The sequence below is a fragment of the Babylonia areolata genome, chromosome 1 (assembly GCF_041734735.1).
Source record: "Babylonia areolata isolate BAREFJ2019XMU chromosome 1, ASM4173473v1, whole genome shotgun sequence".
In the NCBI taxonomy this organism is placed as follows: Eukaryota; Metazoa; Mollusca; class Gastropoda; order Neogastropoda; family Buccinidae; genus Babylonia; species Babylonia areolata.
Window position 1 is genome coordinate 43,807,230 of NC_134876.1, and position 19,696 is coordinate 43,826,925.

The 19,696-nt window shown below is 44.3% G+C and overlaps 1 long non-coding RNA gene across 1 annotated transcript in view; it reads right to left on the reverse strand.

Annotated features, from left to right (window-relative positions):
* Nucleotides 1-19,696, reverse strand: part of LOC143292271 (uncharacterized) — a 115,843-nt gene that overhangs the window by 76,946 nt on the left and 19,201 nt on the right. The window contains exon 3 of the long non-coding RNA XR_013056638.1: nt 7,130-7,158. This is a non-coding gene — a long non-coding RNA (uncharacterized LOC143292271). The remainder of the gene's footprint in view (nt 1-7,129; nt 7,159-19,696) is intronic.

Sequence of the window (19,696 nt, forward strand, 5' to 3'; positions counted from 1 at the left end):
GATATGTATATATATATATATATATATATATATATATATATATATATGTGTGTGTGTGTGTGTGTGTGTGTGTGTGTGTGTCGCACTTTAGCATCCAAAATTCCTGGAGCTGAATTTGGGATGCTAAAGAGCGACGGAATGAATCCCATTTTAGCATCCTAAATTGCTGAAAAGTGCGACTATACCTACATACATACACACACACACACACACACACACACACACACACACACACACACACACAGAGAGAGAGAGAGAGAGAGAGATAAATACATATATATAAAGGGGGGGAGAGACGGGAGGTGAGTATGCTTGAGAAAAATGGGGGGGGGGGGGAGGAGAGTGGGAGGAGGCAAGGAACGGTGGTGATGCGTGTGGTCGGGTATGGGTGGCAAAAGTGAGAGAGAGAGAGAGAGAGAGTTATGGTATGGAAGTGAGTGCGGAAGGGGGAGGATTTGGGGGAGGAATGTGTGTGGTCGGGTGGGAATGGCAGATGTGTGTGCGTGTGTGCGCGCGCGCACGTGTGTGTGTGTGTGTGTGTGTGTGTGTGTGTCAGCGACCGTGGTATGTGTATACGCATACGTAAGTCTATACATGCATGTGCGCGTATGTGTGCGTGCGCGCGATCCTTCTGCGTGCATGTAAGACAGCCTGCCTCTGTGTTTGGGGTGGTGGGGGTGTTGGGGTATGTGTGTGTGTGTGCGCGCATGTATGTGTATGTGTGAGAGAGAGAGAGAGAGAGAGAGAGAGAGAGAGAGAGCATGCATGCGTGCGCTTTGACTGTGCATCTGTGAAGGCGCGCTCTCTTGCATGCTGGATGGTTGGAGAGCATGCGCGGGCGCAGCGTGCGTGCCTGCATGCTGTATTGTGTGTGTGAGATCTTCAGTTCAACGTCTATTCACTAGAAGTGTTATTGGACGGAAAGAAGAGAGGAAGTGGGTGAGAGAGAGGGAATGCTTGCGAATATTAGTGTAGGCAAGTGTTATGTATTCGCGCGTGTGTGTGTGTGTGTGTGTGTGTGTGTGCGCGCACGCATACGTGCGCGCGCGTGCGCTAAACCCACACTTTATTCTAGAATGATTACAAGTCTTTTGCGCCTTTCTTCCTCACCTTCGTGACGACGTGTCCAATGTCTACCTGAATGATTTGTCACTGATTCCATCTCTGTCAGACTCTGTCTGAAAGAGAGAGAGACAGAGACAGAGACAAGACAGAGACAGAGACAGAGAGAAACATGGACAGACACGGACATTGTTTTATTGGCATTGACAATACTATCCTTTGTATGAACAAAAGAATAACGACGGTTTACAGAGAAACTGACACACTGCGAAGAGTAAAAAGAAAATCAGCGACAAACAACAACAACAACAAAATCATAAAATAGAACGTATTGATAAGATTAAAAAGGAAAAATTAAAAAAGCTCGACCATCCACCTTTCTACAAAGTCATTCAGAATTATAAACTGTGGGACTGGCATCAGGGTAACAGTGTTATTTTCCATAACTACATAAGGCTCCCGAAGATAATTTCTTTTTCCGACAATCACAAGCTATGGCGATAAATTTTGCTAGGGATCTTATTCTTACTTCATCATCTATCAAAAGCGTACTGGTAAGGTTCATTTTCTCTAAGTTTTCACCGTTGAAAATTAAGCATTTCTTTCGATTTTTTTTTTTTTTTTATAATACTTACGCATAAAAAGGAAATGAGTTTCATCTTCAACTGAAGCACCACACATAGGACAAGGGGACCGTGCCGACGTGTCAGCAGAGAACCATTTTTTGTTAGCATTTAGGCCTAAAGTTCTAAAGGGACAGACAGACAGACAAAAAGAGCGACAGGCAAAGACAGAGAGAGAGAGACAAACAGGCAGAGACAGAGAGAGAGAGACAAACAGGCAGAGACAGAGACAGAGACAGACAGACAGACAGACGGATACAGAGGGAGACACGGAGCATCTGGCAACAGGAACACAAGAACAATTTGAATATCTAATATCTATATGGCTGTCAGGATATATACTTTTCTTTTGGAGTTTTTGTTTCTACAGTGTATGGGGTCTCATGTAACAAACAAAGCCGTAATTTCACACACACACACACACACACACACACACACACACACATATATATATATATATATATATATATATATATATATATATATATACACATATACAGAGAGAGAGAGGGGGGGGTGGCAGACAGACAGACATAGAAACAGAGTGAGAAAGAGAAATACAGATATGCAGATAGACAGAGAGAAGGAGCGGAGAGAAGAGAGAGAGAGAGACAGACAGATATACAAAATAGACAAGAATCCGTTTCTTCAATACGTCTAACCTGATCAATGTAAGCTCAAGAAGAAAACGACCCTCTTGAGAGGTAAGAGGGGTGGCTGAGAATTTGGGGGAGGGGGCTCGGGGGGAGAGGGGGGGGGAGGAATCATTGCATCCAGATGTCTGCCACCATTAATATTCTCTCTCTCTCTCTCTCTCTCTCTCTCTTCCCCTCCCCTCCCCAACCCAATGACCTGTGAATAAATCAGAGCTTTCATACGTTCCCTCACAAACACACACCAAAATATTGTTATCATTTATGCTTCCAAGCCCCAAAGACTTGTCAAGAAATAACCTCTCTCTGACTCAATCTGTCTGACTCCCCCCTCCCCCCATCACCCTCCCCCTATCCCACCCCCACCCTCTCTCTCTCTCTCTCTCTCTGTCCCACCCTCGATTACTCCAGATATCTCCGTGTGACTTGGGGCGTGCGAAACCGATCTGGTGTGCTCTCTCTCTCTCTCTCTCTCTCTCTCTCTGTATGTGTGCGTGCGTGCGTGTACGTACTTACCGCAGTCAATCGCGTTTCGTGCATGTACATGCGTGGGGTAGGTTGGTTGGTGGGTGTGCGCGTGCGTGCGTGCGTGCGTGCGTGCGTACATGGATGCACGCGGAGGCAACCATTCCGACAGCGGAACAACCAACTTGGTTCTCAAGTGCCGCAGTGGATGGTCTGCGGACCAATCGGGAAGCAGCAGCGAAAAGTAAACGACGGCAACGTATATAGCTTGACTATCGCGCCCTATCATAAATCACTCCACTCTAAACACAGGGCATGTGTGTGTGCGTGAGTGCAAGTGTGTGTGTGTGTGTGTGTGCGTGCGTGTGTTGTGTGCGTGCGAACGTGTGTGTTGTGTGCGTGAGTGTGTGTGTGTGTTGTGCGAACGTGTGTGTGTGTGTGTGTGTGTGTGTGTGTGTGTGTGTGATGTGCGAACGTGTGTGTGTGTGTGTGTGTGTGTGTGTGTGTGTGTGTTGCGCGAACGCGTGTGTGTCTCAGTGCGTGTGTTTTGTGCTAGCGTGCTTGCGTGTGTAGGAGGGTGCGTGCATGTACATATGTGTGTGTGTGTGTGTGTGTGTGGGTGTGTGTCTGTGATTAATTCACCCTGTACTTCCTGCAACAGGGCTCAGGCGGTTGAGGTGGTGGTGGTGAGGATGGTGGTGAGGGGCTCGTGGTGGTGGTGGTGGTGGTGGTGGTACCAACCGATCGTAAATTTTAATTAAGCTGCCTTCTGACGTCCCTCGTCCCCTTTGGAGCAGCGATCTGGTTCAGCTGTATACACCCCTCCCTTCATCTTCTTTCTTCCTGCCTCTCTTTGCTGAAGAAACTTCTCTGTGTGTGTGTGTATTTTTGTGTTTTTTTAAATAAAGAAAGAACGAAAACTTGAAACACAGACCTACTGGTAAACTTATTCATTCATCTCTCCATCTTCGTCCTTACACGTCTGGACCAGAGAGATAACCAGAAGAAGGAAAAGAAGAAGAAGAAGAAGAAAAAAAACCCACCTATAATCTGACAGCTTTTCTTCAGCTTTGATGTGAACGCCTCCCACCATATCCTCTCCTCACACAAACGCGCTTGCGTGTGCGTGCACACACACACACACACACACACACACACACACACACACACACACACACTCACACACAAGCTCGCCTCCTTGTTATCACCAGGGTAAGACAACAAATAATCGAGATGTTCTCACCCCTCGCTTCTTTCCACACTTTTCATTGACACTCTGAGTAAGTTGGGAGTTCATTCTACACTATGAGGTCTCCACCATTCAGTCTGATGACTGACGACTGAGTGTGTTGAATGCAAACGTAATGTAAAAAGAAATGTTGAAGAAAACAAAAGTAACTACAAAAAAAAAATGATGAAAAGAAATGAAAAATAACACACACACACACAGACACACACACACACACACACACACACACACACACACACAAATGCGTTCTGGCACAGCAATGACCCGTTGTATTGGTGTTCAGGATACGAACCCCTCCCACCCTCCGTCAACCCCCTCCCCACCTCTCCCCTCGAGCCCCATTTCCTCCTCCCCCTCTGTCTGTCTGTCTCACGCTCACACGAACACACACACACACACACACACGACACACACACGCACACACACAAGGGCCTTCACGCACGAACTATTTTAAAACACAGAGGCGGAGGACAAACAGAAAGCTATATTACAGTTCAACATGCATGGAACACCCAAAACAAAAGGTCGTGGGTTCAACTCCCAATGTCGCTGGGCGGCCTCTCCACCCAGTCCCTCCCCACCCCCCCAACCCCTCCCCCCTCAACCCCAAATCCATCGGTATCAAATGTGGCCACTGAAGAGAGCAAAGACCGGACTGAAATCCAAATAGGTACGGTAAAGGGACATAGAAAATCCATTCCGCTAGCTGCGACTGTGAAAATTGTTGTCCTGAAAATGGAACCTGAGCCTGACTGAAGTCAAACGCCAATCTTCACATCATCATCTCTATGTACTATGATTCACCTGCTGCTTGTTAACTACTGAGACCGAGAAGTTATCAAACCCTTAGTGTCCGTCTCTACACGGGGGCAGGCGGTCACACACACACACACACACACACACACACAATGCGCGCGCGCACGCACGCACACACGCGCACACACACACACACACACACACACACACACACACACACACACAATCTGACCTATGGGCATGATCAATTTAAGAGGCGGGGACCACACAGCAACCATTTTAGTACAGCATGCAACACCCAAAACGAAAGGTTGTGGGGTCAACTCCCACTGTTGACCGGATTTTTTTTTTTTTTTTTTTTTAATTTTTTTTTAATCCTTACTGGCCACTTTAAAGCGCCCATCCCCCTTCTACTTTGCCTACGGACTACTTTCTCATTTCCAACACCCCCACCCCACCCCTCACCTTCCCGGTGACCCCCTTCTCCCCCTTGAAGTTTACGGCAAGGAGGATTACCCACGACGGCAGACTTTTTTTTTTTTTGGGGGGGGGGGGGGGAGGGGGTAAACAATTGAGAGAGTACTTATGGGGTCAGAGTACAAACACGCATAACGAAGAGACATACGCACAAGAAAATGGCGAACCCGGTGTAAAACTAGAGGGAAACAAAAACCTGAACATGAAGCCTTTCTCTAGTAAGGTCACATTTTGGGGGGGTCAGATTTTGTTTTAATTGCGTGTATATGCAATACAATACAATACTAATACAATACACTACAAAATACAACACACTACACTACACCACAATACAATACTTACAATGCAATACACTACACTACACTACAACACACTATTCTACAATACAATACATTACAACGACGTCGTCTTTGTGTAGCACCTGAACCCTAACCTTCAAATAATCAGCTCTATTCCCTCAGCTGTCAGCTGACGCTATCAGAACCTTTTTTTTTCTTTTCTTTTGTCTACCCCCCTTTGTCATTTCCTCCCAACGTGATCCAGTGCCACTTACTGCTGTCTGGTCCTGAGGACCATCTCCTTGATAATACTTCTCAAGGTACATACTTTCAGCTCCAGTTTCTCAAGAAGGCGTTAACTCTTTCCATACGAACGGCGAAAGAGACGACGTTAAACAGCGTTTCATCCCTATTACCATCATCAAAATATTGCAAGCGGAACGCTCTTATACTGAAGAGGTGAATGTTGACAAAGAATACCACAGTTCTGACGACGGAAGCTAAAGGTTGGGTCGTTCAGACACCCACTGGACATCCGAGGGGTCTGTGTAGAGGACAAGAGAGGACTGGCCGTACTGAGTGAGTTAAACTGCCTTCGGGATAACCCATGTACGCTACACCACACCTGCAAGGCTGATGATGCCTGATAGCAACATGACCCAACACGCCATTCAGGCCTTGAGTGCATGCATAGATATAAATTTGTGCATTTTATCATAGTGGATTTCTTCTACAGAATGTTGCCATGAATTCTTTTTCAGCGCGCCAAGTGCGTCATGCACATGCGACCTCGACTCCCCCCCCCCGCCCCCCCCACCCCCCCCCCCCCACCTCTTCTCGTCCGAATGACAAGATGCTTAGTTTGATTTTCCCGTCAAACCTGAAGAAAGGCCGAGAGCGGGAATCGAAACCAGACTCTTCACGGACTCTGTATTATCGGCAGATCAGCATCTTTACCATTCCACCACCAAAATACAACCTGTTCCACCAGTGCTCAAACACAATCCCGGCAGTGTTCGTTTCGCTGTCATTTCCACTGGATTCCTTTTACGAAACCAATCCGTATCAACTTGCCAGGAAGTGTTATAAATAGATATACACTCCGATGAACCCCGGTACTTGATAACATCCGTTAGAACTCCAATCCTGTGATTCATCACGTCAGTTTTGAGCCTCAGCTTTCACCCGTCTTCGCTAAGAACGACCAAGACGCTCCGTTCAAATTCATAAAACCGTCCTTGTCATTCACCCTTTGTTATACACACACACACACACACACACACACACACACACACACACTGAGGTGCACGGTGAGAAGAGATCTGAGCTGATCACCATGAGAAATGGACTATGACAAAGGAACACATACGAAAAAAAAAATAATGAAAGAACGAATGAATTAATGACCAACGACTAAAACAATGAATCTCTCTCTCTCTCTCTCTCTATCTCTCTCTCTCTCTCTCATGGAAAAAAATGTAAGTATGTATATACATATGTATGGAAGGATTTCGAAAGAATGAAAAAAGCAATAAATGAATAAACGAAATATAACGTGTTACATACCATTAGCGCCTTGCGAGGTTCTGAGGATCCTGAAACAAGAAAAAAAATTATATTTTATGTGGTTTGTATCTCAAGACAAGAACTAACAGGCAGACACATACACAGAGAGAGAGAGAAATACAGCCAGACAGATAGACGGGAGTGGGGGAGGGGGGGGGGGGGTACTGATATCCAGCTTGTCATATGTTTGCACTCCGCCCTGCGACATGAATATTGGACAACTGTCCGATTGTGTGTTAGCGTGACACCCACCAACCTCCAATCCCCCCCCCCCCACCCCCCCCCCCCCAACCTTCCTCCCCTTGCCCCCCCCCCCCCCAAAAAAAAAAAGAAAAAAGAAAAAAAAGAAAAAAGAAAATAGGGAACATTCCGTGTTAAGTTGTTGTTTTATAACGAGTCATCTCCATCGCCGACATTCACATTTCAATGCGACAGGAATGAAGCAATATTCATTGACGATGCTGCTCCTTCTGCTGTTGCGGGGCTGCTTCTGCCTCTACTGTTACAACCATCTCTAATGCTGCGGCTGCTGTTGCTGCTGCTACAAACATTGACCCTCCGTGTGTGTGTGTGTGTGTGTGTGTGTGTGTGTGTAATCCAGACTGTCCCAAATACACCCGCATGCACTTCACCGACCCTCCTGTTTCTCCCCACACCTTGAGCGATGTGTGTCGTGCATTATATGGTTTGAGGCTGGGTTGGATGTCATCCGATCTTTTAATGGAATCTTCCTGATCCATGTCCATAACATGAAGAAGAAAACATTCCCCACTCCCTTCCACACACACACACACACACACACACACACACACACACACACACACACACACCCTATCTTCCATGTAAAGTGCCACAAAAACGAAACAAACAGGCCTGGGGAAAACAACAAACAATCAAATCTCCCACAGTTTGCGTCGTCAGTCTCCAGGTGCCAGTTGCATTGCTTGGTTCTAACTTTTTGACAGTTACACGTGACTAAATGCCTACGTTGACCGAACTACGCCATTGGTCAGTTCCATACTGCACACAGTTAGTAGCGGGTTACGACCATACTAGGCTTTCCCGTCCGAACAATGCAGCTGGGTCCAGAAGTCTGCGCTCACAACTGGGTGTTTTTTTTCCAATCTTCAATAATCTTTTATGTGCCAAACATTTTACATGCAAACAAGAGTTACTAAAAATCAAATCTGACAATTCAGGCCTTCTAAACCATTTTACATCAACAAAATAAAGAACAACAAACAAAAGAAAGAAAAAGTCCTCTATAGACCTGTGGTAGAAATTTAAAAAAGTTTCCTCTTAACATGGCATGGCATCAATTTTGCGAATAAGTTACCACGTTGCTGCTGCTTTTTTTTCTCTCTCCATCCAAGAGCAAAAATGTTGTAAGTGGTTTGTTTGTTGTTGTTGTTTTTGTTTTGTTTTTCAAACCAAACCACAGAACTACACTTCCTCAATGCCATGTGCCATCGGCGACTGCGATAGCTTCTGACTGCTCTTAGCAGATATTCCTTGATAAAGCGGAAGGCCTGCTCCTGATATATCTCCTGAGCCTAACACTGCAGACGTCGCACACTACACCCCAGAACAACGAAACCCAGACCAAAAGACCGAACAACGCGAAAGCCAATTGCTCTTTTAACTTCGACGACTCTCTGACATCGCAAGCAGACAGTGGTCAAAACTGAACCTTGTCGGTTAAAACGTTACGTAGGCGAGACACCGTAGTTTATGTGGAAAAGAAAGACAACACACACACACACACACACACACACACACACACACACACACACACACACACACACACACAGAGAGAGAGAGAGAGAGAGAGAGAGAGGGAGAGAGAGAAGGGGGAAGGCGTTGAAACCGCTCTCTTTTCCCCCAAAGAAATAAAAAGGCGTGAAGGTAAAAAGAAATCCCAAATCTGATAGCCGAGTCCAATATTGGTGCCAGCCTCCTCCACACCAAATTTAATCCAGGGACAGGTGGAGGAAAAAGAAAACGGCAATATCATTTTTGTCTTTATTGGAATCACCCACCACACCACCTTAAGAGAGGAGAGAGATCTAAAGGAGAAGGATGGATAGGTAGACCAATTTACAGATTTTTTTTTTTAAACCGCAGTGAAGACTCCCAACTACAGCAATGATAGCACAAACTCCAACGCATGACTCCCCCCACCCCAACCCCCACCCCCCCACGCGCGCGCAAACCATCGAGCTCAATAGTCCCTTTCAGCTCAGTGGTGCGAACGCACTCACCATCTGATACACACGGGCGGGCGGGCGGGCGGGCACACACACACACACACACACACATATATATATACACACACATACATACATACATACATACATACATACATACATATGCGTACAAACGAATCTCCTCCCCCACCCAATCGATTTTACCCCCCACACTCCATTCTCTCTGTCTCTGTCTCTCTTGTTTTGTCGTTATCGTTATTGTTGTCACAAGGACAGACTGGAAGACTGGGCAATGCCTAAAATCTCTACCCTTGAGAAATGAAGTGTGTGATTTTTTTTTTTATCTTGAACTTTGAATCTGTGTGTGTGTGTGTGTGTGTGTGTGTGTGTGTGTGTGTGTGTGTGTTCCCCTTCCTCCTCCTCCTCCTCTCAGTTTCCTCTCCCTCAAGGCAAGCAGTTGGATCCACCTCGGTAAAAAGACAAATGGCCGGTAATGGGCAGCTCGTGTAGCACAATTCCCTGGGGTCTCTTGAAGACATGCAGGGGGCAGCAGACTGCACAGAACAGACACAAACCTGAACTGCACACTGAACAAGTCCTCAGCACTGCGCGTCTGTCCCAGCCGAGACCCCCCCCCCCCCACTCCCCCCCTACCCCACCTCACTGCTCGCCGTTTCCGAAGCCAGTTGCAGGAGGGTCCGATCCCCTCCCTGCCCTCAGAATCATGTACAAGGTCACACACACCCGTACCCTCCATGGACTTCGTGGTACCCTCCCGTTGCGCTTACCCCCTACCCCCACCCCCATCCCAAGAACCCCACCGTCCGCGGTCAACTCCCAACTCTTCCCATTCCCTTTCTTCCGGGACCCTCATCACCCCAGGCACACCTCATATCCTCTACACACGCATGCACGAACACACACGCGCGCGCACACACACACACACACACACACACACACACACACAGAGTTTCAGTTGCTCAAAGTGGCGTCACTATCTTCGAACAAATCCATACACGCTACACCACATCTTCTAGGCAGACGCCTGACCAGCAGCATAACCTACACGCGCTGGTCAGGTCTTGAGTACATTAATATGAGCATTCCTGTATATCTTTGTATTTGTGTCCCGATCAGACACAACATAGTTTTGTCAGAGGATAACACATGACTGGTTCTTTTTCAGTGCGCCAAGTGCGTGCTGCACCCGAGACCTCGGCTTATCATCTCGAGATTCTCAGTTTGATTTTCCAGTCAACCTTGGAAGAAAGGGCGAGATCAGGATTCGAACCCAGACCCTCACGGACGTTGAAATGGCAAATGAACGTCTTAACTTTTCCGCCACTTTCCACCTGAACACACACACACCAAGTCCACACATCAACGACACACTCTTATCCAACAACTCTCTCTCTCTCTCTCTCTCTCTCTCTCTCTGGTGGCGTTTTCTTCACAGTTCTACAGACAGGTGTTGGTTTGTTCAGTCTGAGGTGAATGGGAGATGAGAGAAGGAGGGATGAGGGAACAGAACAGTTGGGGGAGAAGGAAGGAGAAAAAAAGCCCTCCCCTCCAACCCCCCCCCCCCCCCCCCCACCACCCACCACGCGACGCTCAATCTTTACCAAGCACACACAATGCGCGAGTTTTAATATCACTTGGACAAACAAACGTTCGTCAAACAAAAATTAAAACTCATCAAGAATATATTGACTGGCGCGGAAAGGAGGAGGTCTATGTCACCCTAGGTCTGTGTTCCACCACCTCTGGCGCAGTTCATGCACGGAATATGCTGTTATCAAATCAAGTCTTCTTTATTCATATCTCACCCGTTTTATTTCTACTTCCACGCCTTGCAGAGGTCTATGTTTTATGCGAACCAGCTGTTTAGAAGACACTCGAGCTCACCTTTGCTCAGATGCAAATTTTCAACGCGTTTCAAAACAAGACGCAGCAGGGTTTTCTGTGCAACTGAGTAGAATTCCTTTTCTTCACAGTCATGTCTATGTAAGTAACAAATGCGCACTCACACAAGTACGTGAACTTGCGCACATGCGCACACACATGTGCACATGCACGCACGCACGCACACACACGCGCACGCACACACACACATACACACAGAAATTTGTGAGTGCACTTTAAAAAAAATATTTGTATATAAAAGAAGAAGAAAAAAGAAAGAAAATGCCGGGACTGAAATTTCATGACAGAAGGCTCTTTGTGCTCTACACCTGTGTGTCAACGCCGTGGTCATTTAGCCGTTCACAATCCATTGTTGGGGTTTTGCTCGCACGTGTTTCTAATACTGTTTGGCTCAGTGCTTTTATTCTCTGGGATTCCGCTTCGGTATTCACACAGGTGAAGGCACGGCTCTCTCTCTCTCTCTCTCTCTCTCTCTCTCTCTCTCTCACACACACACACACACACACACACACACACACATACGTGATATACATACGTCCGCGCGCGCGCGCGCGTGTATGTATGTGTGTGTGTGTGTGTTTAGAGCTTTTGTGTTTGTGTGTTTGGATGTGGGAACATGCCCAAACCCTCTTTCTCCCTTTCATCATTTAAATCACATCATATCCCTCAAAGTTAGATTATTGTTTTTGCTCTCACGTCTTCGCGTGTTCTATTGCTGAAAAAGAAAAGGAAAAAAAAAAAACCAAACCAAATTAAACGAAACCAAATCAAAAAGCTGTTAACGAAACATGCAACCCGTCCACCCATTCTCACTGTGATGGCTCACCTTCGTTTTAAAACAAATTTTAACAGCGTGTTGTTACGTTATTAGGGCCTGCACACAGGACACAATACATTAAAGGGTCGAAATGCCTCACATTGTTCACTGTCCAAAATAGCTCTGCTCTTCTCGCTTCCTGGTCTCCAGTTTTCTGTTTACATTAGTTTGTTTCTTTTACAAGTTTTGCCGTTTTTCATCCCTCCGAAACAGAGTAAAGCATGTGGGGGGAGGGGGGAGGGTAAGCGGTTTAATATGTCTCTACACCAGATCCACGCTAAAGAAGTACTTCCATGATCATTATCATTATTAGTATTATCATTTTTACTGTTGTTGTTCTTGTTTTCTTGTTCTTGTTGTTGCTGTTCTGGTGGTGGTGGTGGTGGTAGTTATACGTAGTTCATTACTCTCTCTTCTTCTTTTTTTTTTCTCCCCTTTTTTAGTACAGAACATTCGTATGTTGTTGTTTTTTTCAACATTCTTTTACTCTTCATTTGCATTCAATACTGTCTACTGAAAACAAGCATGGCAGATATATATAAAAAAAAATCTTTTTTCTTCTTCTTCTTCTTTTTAAAGAACAGAAACTGAAAACAGAGTACATCCTCTCATCAGTGTGTGGGCTGGTCGCTGAATATCACAAATAATCAATACGTTTTTCGTTTCAATTTACCTGAATTTTGTTGTTGATGTTGTTGTTTTGTTGTTGTTGGTTTTTTGTGGTTATTTTAGTTTGGATTTTTCCACTTTTTACCCGACGAGTCTCATGTCAGGAAGCAGAGTCCAAAATCGGCGCAGTAAAATGTCTTGTCAGCTTTTTCTTTCTTTCTTTTTTTAAAACCAAGAAGGAAAGCCGACACTTCTGCAGCATCACACAGGCCCTTTACGCGTAATCTGATCCTGGAGATCATATCTATATTTAGCTCTGTTTATCTAGATATACATTTGAGATATAGAGAGAACACACGTGTGCGTGACTGTAAGAGAGAGAGAGAGAGAGACAGACAGACAGACAGACAGAGCATTCAAACGTATGATTCTATCTCCGTTATACATAATAAAACAATTCCTCCAAGGAACAAGCAGTACTGCAGTAGAGAATCTCCACGAAAAGTTCAAGGACTGATTATTTCCACATGTATACAGGCATATGATGCCCGGCCACCTACTCTTCAAACATATCGCTCTTTCTGTTCTTCTTAAAGAAGAAAGCTATAACTTAAGCTGAAGCTGAGGACCCTATTATTTTACTGGGTGTTTCCTGTATTGTACATGTGTGTGTGTGTGTGTGTCTGTGTCTGTGTCTGTGTGTCTGTGTCTGTGTGTGTGATCGCATTCGCCTCGTAAGACAATAGGACTGCCCAAAAGTCTGTTTTCCTGTCTATCTCTCTACCGTTTTATCTGTCTGCTTGCCAGCCTGCCTGCCTGTCTACCAGTATGTCTGCAAGTCTCGTTCTTTCTGTCTTTCGCTCTCTCCCGCTCAGATAAAACTGAATAACTACGCTAGTTAGTTTTCTTCGCCACTGTGACTTTTTGTCAGTAACTGTCAGTTCGTTTGAAACGGTTGAATCAATCCTCATTCCCATCATTCTAAAAGCATCAGCACCTTTGTCATCGACGTCCTCAACGCTTACCCTTTAAAAAAAAGTCAACACAACTTATTCTCTTTGTGGGTATTATCTCTTATGAAGCAGATGTTCCTTCCATCGTCAATGTTGTTAAAATTATCACTTCGAAATGTGAGCATCTTTTATTTGTTTTCGTTATCAACACGCACTTACATGTGTACATTCATCACGCGTGATCAGGGTATGTGTACAAGCATAACCGTCAAACAAAAAAAAACCAGCTGTACCCGTATTGGAATAAAATTATGATTTTAAAGTTTTGTTTCTTCATTTCTTTCTGTGTACTAGCCCTTCATGCCCCATTCTCTTGTGACCCTGGTATACACTTGGTAAAGACAGCTTCTTACGTTCTATGAAACGCCGAGGAAAACTTTTGTTAAAGCATTGACATCATCCACGGTATCGTTTTATAAGACTGGTTATCGTCCCAGGAAAACTTCACGTCTACACTGGATTACAAGGAGATGGACGGACAGGGGGGGGGCAGACGGACAAGCAGATGTTGTACGTAGGTAGACATAACAAAACAAAACAAAAATCGGAGATATACAGACCCATAGAATAACAAGAGAGGCAAGGCCTTCAAGACTCACTTGTGGCAAATGAAGTCCTAGCATTAATAACAGAGTAATTTCCCTTTTTTACTATCTGCACCAAAACGTTTGCAAAATAAATAATAAAACTTCCATGCTTAGCCAAAGAAGTTCCTGTTTGAACAAAAAATGATAATAATGACCGCTCTTGTTGTTGTGTCAAAATATCAGATCAAAGTGCCAAGTTTAGAGAATACAAAAAATATAAATATAAAAGTAAATGCAGTTTGCATATAATTAGGCTTCTTTTTTATTTATTTGTGCCCATCCCAGAGGTGCAATATTGTTTTAAACAAGATGACTGGAAAGAACTGAATTTTTCCTATTTTTATGCCTAATTTGGTGTCAACTGACAAAGTATTTGCAGAGAAAATGTCAATGTTAAAGTTTACCACAGACACACACACAGACAACCGAACACTGGGTTAAAACATAGACTCACTTTGTTTACACAAGTGAGTCAAAAACCAAAACACGCTGACTTCATAAACGATAACGTTTCCAGATTAAAAAAAAAAAAAAAAAAAAAAAAAAACAGAAACACAAGCTGTCTGCTGCAGACAGACTCTCCTTTACAGAGCAATGTAAATGCCCCCCCCCCCCCCACCCCACACACTTAACACCCCCTCACCGCCATAAAAGGAAACACGCAATAAAATCATATGAACAACACTCCCAAACAGACACTGAAAGAGAAACCAGGTTAAGATAGAAAGCCAAAAGAAGACAACAGGCCCACAAAAAGCCATACCCACATCGCCCAAAAATAACCTCCGACACTTCAGGAGGCGGAAAACAATAGAGAATCAGACACGACCGATTTCTGTTTTCTTTTTTCTTCTTAACAGCAGCATCTTCAGAGGAAATTCAACATCTGTGTTACCGTGTTATGAAAGCTGGAGAAGGATCGGACAGTGAGATTGTGAGGATGAAAACGCGCACACACACACACACACACACACACACACACACATATATATATATATATATATAGAGAGAGAGAGAGAGAGAGAGAGGTATATATATATATATATATATATATAGAGAGAGAGAGAGAGAGAGAGATGTACATATATATACATACAAAGAATAAAATCAATAAAACAATGTAGGCCTTGCCTGCTCACAAACGCAAGCACTCAGACACTAAACTTACAAGATTCGCAAGCGCACATACACGATAACATTATATTTATAAGGATCGCAAGCGCACATACACGATAACATTCTCTCTCTCTGAAAAACACACACAAACACACGCACGCACGCACAAAGTGACCCAAAACAGACATTGCCGACTGAAAAAAAGCACAAAAAAAGGCTTCAAACAGTATTGAAGTAACCATTTCTAGTAACTGCTCTTTAAGGAAACGCAAACATGAACTTTTCTCTTTTACAACATCACGATAAAAAGAAGTGAATAGTAGTTACTTTCTACCCCCCCACCTCACCCCCATCCTCCCCCAAAAAGGCATCTGATATGTGCAAGTGTACTGATATTATTCATAATCATGATTTTCACTGGGAATTGGCATTCTCCCAAGCATAGTATGCGGGCCTATAAAGACAAAGATCCATGCATTATTAGCAAATTTGTAAGGAACTCATTGATCGTCTTTTGACATCCCTGGGATAAAACCTTGTCATTATGGTCTCAAAATAATGAAATGGGGTCCTGCAAAAAGTATCTTCACTGCATCTCAGATAAAGAAAATGTATTAACTGGTTAATCGACGTCTTGAAATCTGTGTCTAAATTTCAGAGACTCATAAGCTTTACGTACTGATTTCAAGTAAAACGCAGATATTGCAATAGCATCGTAGGAACTTTCATTCAAGCTGACAGTTAAGCTGTAAACACTGAGTTAACATATCAAAAGTGGAACAATTTCTCCATTTTCAGATCAGATACCGAGTATGACGAACTGAAATTTCTCAGTTGATAATTATCAGTTTATGGAAAATATTTTCACTATTTTTCAATAATAATTATTCAAAATATAAAAATTAAATAAATCCTATACTTTTTTTTCAGAGAAGATCATTCCCAAAACAAATGAATAAACTGGACTTTTTTCTTCTTCAGATAATAGACGATTGGAAATCGTCGCTGCGCACAACAATACCAGTTTTGCATGTTAACTTTATTGACAGCCCTAATCTGGAAAGCAGCCTTTTTTTTCTCCCCTTTACTTTCATTTCCTTTCGTTCACCGCAGGAACAAGATCAGCGACTGGCCAAAACCGACTGAAATCAAACCTCTAGCTCTTCCCGTAATATTCCATCTAACAAAATCCAATCAGAATTTTCGTTCTTCTTCTTTTTTTTTTCTTCTTTTTTTTCCTCTTTTTTTTCAGGTTATTCGGGGGTTCAAGTGAGAGACGTGAGTGAACGCCCTTCCAGTGGTAACCAATGAAAACCTGCCGTTGCTTCTTCATCACGTTCTTTCACGTGCAAGACGGACACGAGAAATTTGTTTGATGATTTGCATGCATGTTTGTTGGCTTTTTGTTGTTGTTGTTGCTGTTGCTGTATGGGTTAAGGGTCGATTTTTTTTTATACCCGTTCCGGATAACCGAGAAAAAAAAGAATGCACCCTTTCCACTCCATGATGCAGAAAGAAGAGAGACTGGGTCACTCCCCAATTTACTGTAATGCCGAGATGCAAATTCAAAACAAAACAAACACTTCATCCAGATGAACTGAAATTAATTTTACATTTTTATCTTACCTCATATATATTTACCAATCAATGAAGAGTTGAATATAAAGTGTATGTGTTAGGTGAGAATATTTTCCTCCTGTAACTGTACTTGTTTGGCTGACACGTTTCTTGCCATCTTGGGGGTTGTTACTTCATTCCAGTGTCGATGTCTGAATGACCTTCTTTCTGAACTCAGGGAAAATAACTTCCACACACAAAACTTACGATATCAATTCATCAACGATACAACTCCATGGGAAGACTCTAAAATCCGACTTTGATTGCACGCACAGAAACACACCCACACCCATACATCCACATACTCATACCCACCCCTCCCCCCAACACACACCCCGCCCACACACACATACACACAATGCACGTACACATATTGTTTTCTCTGTGTGTGATCTTGAGCGTGCATTGCTCTCTCTCTCTCTCTCTCTCTCTCTCTCTCTCTCACACACACACACACACACACACACACACACACACACACAGCGAGAAAGGGAGAGAGGGAGGAAGAGAGACAGACAGACAGACTGTCAAAGAAAGCAATGCGAGGTTGCACTGTATGTGTGTGTCAGCATGTGATACGCATGAATCCCCCAGCATGTTCAGGTGTACGTGTGTGTGTAGCAATGTGTCAGAAAGACGAATCGACTGGGGTCTCCGTGGTGGCTCACGGTACACACACATACCTGGCATTCTTCCTCCCCCTCCATCCCCCTTCCCCGCCCCCTTCTCCCCTGTCACTGGTAGAAGAATGCTGCTGGGACAGAAATTCGATATGACCGCCCTCTCTCTCTCTCTCTCTCTCTCTCTCTCTCTCTCCTTCCCGCCATACCCTTCCTCTCTCCCATACAGAGGTGTTTTGTACTTTTCGAAATCTTTTTCACGAAAAGAAACAAACAAACAAAAACAAAATGAACTAATTTGTGTAATTTATAACAACAGCAACAACAACAACCACAACCATTATTATCCTAACAACAATAAAGATAATAAGAACCTCACAACAGCAATGTTTGCACTCTGTCAGTAAGACCATGAACAATGTGCTGCACTGCATACAACATTCATTTCTTTGACATCACTGGTGACAGACCCTTTTTCTCTGTGTGTGTGTGTGTGTGTGTGTGTGTGTGTGTGTGCAAGCAAGCGCCCGTGCGCGCGCGTGCGTACGTGTCTTCTTCTCTCTTCTTCTTCGTTCGTGGGTGCAACTCCCACACGCTCACTTGAATGTACCGCAGTAGGCTTTTATACATGTGTATGTTTTCATCCCACATTTAGGCAGCCATACTCTGTTTTCGGGGGTAGTGCGTTCGTGTCAACTATGAGATTTCGTGCACGGCATGTGTGTGGAGAGAGGTGGAGCGGTAAGGCAGCTGGTTGTTTGGTTGGTTGAATGGTCGTTGATTTAATGTCTACACTTGTCAGTGTCATCTTTCTACCCCCCCACACCTGTCCCATCGTTCCCTGATCAATGAATGATCGATCGATGTATCTCTCCATCTCCCACACCCCCACCCTCCCTCTCTCTCTCTCTCTCTCTCACACACACACACACACACACACACACACACACACACACACACAACAAAAATATATACTATTAATTACTTGAAACACACAAGGGAGCGCGAGGTTCAAACCGGAATGTTTTCTTCTCTGTTTTTTGGGTTGGTTTGTTTGGTTGGGGTTTTTGGGGTTTTTTGTTTTTTTTGTTTTGTTTTTAACCCTTGAAATTTGTTTCACGACAGAGAGAGAGGGGGGGGGAGAGAGGGAGGAGGGTGAAGGGCGAAGGGTAGGAATTAAAGAGAAGAGAGGCACACAGAGAGGGGCTACTGGAGGAAATTAAAGAGAGAGAGAGATGAAGAGACAAAGAAACACAAAAGCACACGGCACACGCACACGCAAACACACACACACACGCACACAGTGATGATGAGAAAGTCAGACCGATCAAGACCTGAATCAGACAGACAGAAATGGACGTGCAGACAGACAGACAGACAGACAGACCGAGCAAACAGGGCTTGAAACCTGTCACGATCAGAGGAGAAAGACAATAATTATAAACAACAGGAGATGACGAGGAACTGAATGGGCACACCACGACGTGATTAACCGACAATGAGTAAAGCAGAAGAAATTGACGGAAGAAATGCATTCATCCATAATTAATCCGGACATTGGGCACACAGAGGAAAAACAGCATAAGGCGCACAGAGGGAAAACAGCACAAGGCAAAACTGGTTCACTACACCGACAGCGACAGAAACAATGTGCGGTAAGGCTGGGGGGGAAAAGAGTGTTTATGATTCATGGGAAATGAATTTCGTCGTCGTCGTCTTGAACAACAGGAGGGTCAAAAATGTTCATCTTACTTCCCGCGTATCCCGCCTGTATATTGCTCAAGGCCTTTACAAGGGTTGTTATATCCAGCAAGCACGACAGACTGTGAAGAGTGGGAGTGTGTCGTAGGCTGAACGAGGGTGAAATCAACCACCTGAATGATCTTATCGCTGTATTTTTCAGTGTGTGTGTGTGTGGGGGGGGGGGGGTCAAACGTTTTCGTTTCCTTCTTTATTTGGTTTGTATATTTTGTTTGTTTCTTTGTTTGTTTTTAATGGGGGCTTGGTGTGGCTAAAATGATCTGTGAAGGGCCATGCAGAATAATGTTTAGATCTAGC